Genomic DNA, 4,242 nt, shown 5'->3' with positions numbered 1-4,242 from the left:
TATCCTGGAATGTTTTGATTACACCATCGTATTTGATTGACAGCTTTGCTGGGTAGAGGATTCTTGGGTGGCATCCTTCAGTTTTGAAGGCATTGTTCCATCATCATTTATGTTCTGTGTCTCTTTTGAGAAATCCAAAGCATTCTCATCTTGGAACCTTTAATGTGACCCATTTTCCTGCTTGCAAAGCTTGTAGAATCTTCATTTTTGTCTCTGACCCTGCTTAATGATGTTATAGACATAAAATACATGGTGTGTGTATATATATATATATATAATATAATATAATATATGGGCCTGGACAGATAACAGTCCTGCTTTTAATATATGTGTATGAAGTAATTCTAGATTCACAGGAAATTACAAAGAAAATACACATAAGTCCTTTGATCCATCTTCCCTCATGGTGACGTCAAATATAACTAGAGTATAATATCAAAACCAGAAAATAGACAGTGTCACAATGTGTGTATATAATTCTATGCTACTTGACCATATGTGTAGATTCACATAATTAACCCTGCAGTCAAGTTACAGAAGTATTCCATCACCATTCCTAACTCTTGATAACTACTAATTTAGTCTCCATTTTTATAATTTTGCCAGTTTGAGAGTGCTATGTAAATGGGAACATCCAGTATATGACCTTTTGAGGTTCTTTCCTTTTTTTCCTCTCATCCACCATAATGTGCTTACATAAAGTTGAATTGTGTTTCTTTATTCACTCTGCCAATTTCTATCTTTTAGCTGTGTATTTAGATTGTTGTTGTTGTTGTGTGGTGCCATTGAAGATGGTGCAGGACACTGCCCAATCCTGCGCCATCCTCACAATTGTTATCAAGCTTGAGCCCATTGTTGCTGCCACTGTGCCAATCTGTCTTGTTGGGAGTTGTCCTCTTTTTCACTGTGACCTCTCCACTCTACCAAGCATAATGTGTTTTTCTAGGGACTGGTCTCTCCTGATAATATGTCTGAAGTATAAGAGATAAAGTCTTGCCAACCTGGCTTCTAAGGAGCATTCTGGCTGTACTTCTTCCAGTATAGATTTGTTTGTTCTTCTGGCAGTCCATGGTACATTTGATATTCTTCTCCAGCACCATAACTCAAATGCATCAATCCTTCTATGGTCTTCCATAATGTCATTGCTGATATGTTATAGCCTAAGTTTGTCATTTTATTTTTTGTTTTTGTCCTCTATTTTTTTTGTTGCTCTGGGGTTTTGTTCCTTTTTTCCCGTGGATTATTTGAAGAAATTTTAGAATACCGTTTTGATTGACATGTACTTTAGAGTACATCTCTTGGCATAGCTTTTGAGTAGTTGCTTTCGGTATTATATTATTCACGCATGACTAACCACACTCAACTGGTCTTGATATTTTACTTGTTAGAGTGAAATGTAGAAACCTTACCTTCTTTTTAAATTTCTTGTCCCTCCATCATTTGTAATAATTTATTACAATAAAATCAGTTTTCATAGGTACTTTGTTTCCATGTGAGGATAGTAAGTATTGCTACTAGAGTTCCCGTTCATCCATACATGGATTATTCCAAATAAATGTGTTTAGATATGTCTCTGTGATCAGTGGGTGGCTACAAGTTCTTTCAGTAATAATACACTTGTCTTAGTCTCATTAGGGTGTCTTCAAAAACAAAGGCCCATCAAAATAGTGACTTCCAAGGGAACTGCGGGGCCAGTGACATTCAAAGCAGACAGGTTAGCACTAAAGGTTGCAGTGGCTATTTTTGGGGGATTCCTAAGGGACCGTCTTGATAGATTTTCTCAAAGGAAGCAGGACAATCGAGGAGGCTTATTAGGAAAAAGTTTAAGAAAACTGAATGAAGAAAAAGATCAAGAAAGTTGTGAGAGGAATATTTTTTTCTATCACTATGATGCACCTATTCATTCTTTGAGAGGAACAAGAGCTGTCCTAGGAAAATTTTGTTGGGAAATCTGACCCTAGCCACCTTACAGCCCTGACGTTGTCCCTTCAGACTTTTCTTTTTATTGTTCTTAAAAATCTAAGAATATTGAAAAGGAACATGAGTTGAGTTCTTCATGGATACCCAGACTGCCATTTGGATGTGGTATAAATCAAACAGTGTAGAGGTTTTTATGGATTTGTTGTTGTTGTTGTTGTTGTTAAGTGCCATCAAGTCAGTACTGACCCATAGTGACCTTATGCACAGCAGAATGAAACACCGCCCAATCCTGAGCCAACCTCACTACTGTTGCCATGCTTGAGTCCATCGATGCTTCCACTTGGCCAATCCATCTCACTGTGAGTCTTCCTCTTTTTCTCTGACCCTCTACCTTACCAAACATGATATCCTTCTCCAGTGACTGGTTCCTCCTGACAATATGTCCGAAGTATGAGAGATGAAGTTTGGCCATCTTGGCCTCCAAGGAGCACTCTGGCTGCACCTCTTCCAAAACAGATCTATTGGTTCTTTTGGCAGCCCTTGGCACTTTTTGTATTCTCCTCCAACACTACAACTCAAAGGCATCAATTATTCTACGATCTTCCTTATTCACTGTTCAGCTTTCACATCCATATGAGGTTATTGAAAATACCATGGCTTGGGTCAGGCGCACCTTAGTCCTCAAGCTGACATCTTTGCTCTTCAACACTTTAAAAAGTTCTTGTGCAGCAGATTTGCCTAATGCAATACGTCGTCTGATTTCTTGACTGCTGCTTCCGTGAGTGTTGATAGTTGATCCAAGAAGAATGAAGTCCTTGACAACTTCAATCTTTTCTCTGTTGATAAGAATGCTGTTTACTGGTCCAATGGTGAGGATTTTTGTTTTCTTCACATTGAGATGTAATCCGTACTGAAGGCTGTGCTCTTTGATCTTCATCAGTAAATGTTTTAAGTCCTCTTCACTTTCAGCAAGCACGGTTGTATCATCTGCATATCGTAGGCTGTTAGTGAGTCTTCCTCCAATCCTGATGCCACGTTTTTCTTCATCTAATCCAACTTCTCAGATTACTTGTTCAGCATACAGGTTGAATAAGTATGGTGAAAGAATACAACCTTGTCGCACACCTTTTAAAATTTTAAACCATTCAGAATTCCCATATTCTGTTCGAATAACTGCCTCTTGGTCCAGGAACAGATTTCTCATGAGCACAATTAAGTGTTCTGGAAGGATTAGAGATGGAAATACTGCCTTCAGAAGTGCATAGCCCTACTGATGAAAGGAACTGCGGATGGGTCTCTTGTGATACAATAGTGAATAATTGTTATCAGGACTGATTGTGAGGGTTGGAAATGTAAAGGTAGACATTTTGTAGCAAGGTGGGGAGTGATTAACTTTGCAGTTCAGGAGCGGAGGTCCCTGAGACCACCAAGGGAGAAGAGCGGAGAGTGGGACCCTACCCAGAGTAGCAGTGACGCCAGAGATGGAGGCAGAGACGATGACGTGGAGAGATGGAGCGGCTGGGGACTTTAGACTTAGAGAGGGAGAGGGGCTGTGTGCTGATGACCGGAGGGCAGGCTTGTAGTGTATATACCCTTTGGTTGGTTGATGATGCATGGAGGGGATTGTAACCATGGCAGTGAAATGATATACGATAGGATGAATGTAAAATTAATGTTCTCCCATGTAAACTATCACATAACTCACAATAAAACATTAAAAAAAAAAGTGTATAGTCCTAGACAGAAGATATGTCAAGAAATAATACCTTCACATTTTTTTTAATGTTTTATTGTGAATTATGTGATAGTTTACATGGGAGAACATCAGTCTTACATTCATTCTATCATATATCGTCTCATTGCCATGGTTACAATCCCCTCCATGCAATCCTTCCCCGTGCCCCCCAGGTCTTCAGTACACAGCCGCTCTCCCTCTCTGGATCTAAAGTCTCCAGCTGCCCCATCGCTCCACGTCATCATCTCTGGCTCCATTTCAGGCATCACTGCTTCTCTGGGTAGGGTCCCGCTCTCTGCTCTTCTCCCTTGATGCTCCTAGGGACCTCCACACCTAGATTGAAAAGTTAATCACTCCCCTCCTTGCTATAAAACGTCCACCTTTACATTTCCGACCCTCACAAACAATCCTGATAACAATTATTCACTATTGTATCACAAGAGACTCGTCTGCATTTCATTGCATCAGCCCTACCTAGTCAGATTGAATACTACTCACTGGAGAGTCTACCTTCCTCCAGGCCCTCTGGATCTAGGTTCCCTCTTGAAAGCTTGTAAGCCAGTCACTTCTTGCCTTTGTAGCCCCCC

The sequence above is a fragment of the Chrysochloris asiatica genome, unplaced genomic scaffold, assembly GCF_000296735.1.
Source record: "Chrysochloris asiatica unplaced genomic scaffold, ChrAsi1.0 scaffold00142, whole genome shotgun sequence".
NCBI lineage: Eukaryota > Metazoa > Chordata > Mammalia > Afrosoricida > Chrysochloridae > Chrysochloris > Chrysochloris asiatica.
This window is presented reverse-complemented; position numbering follows the sequence as displayed.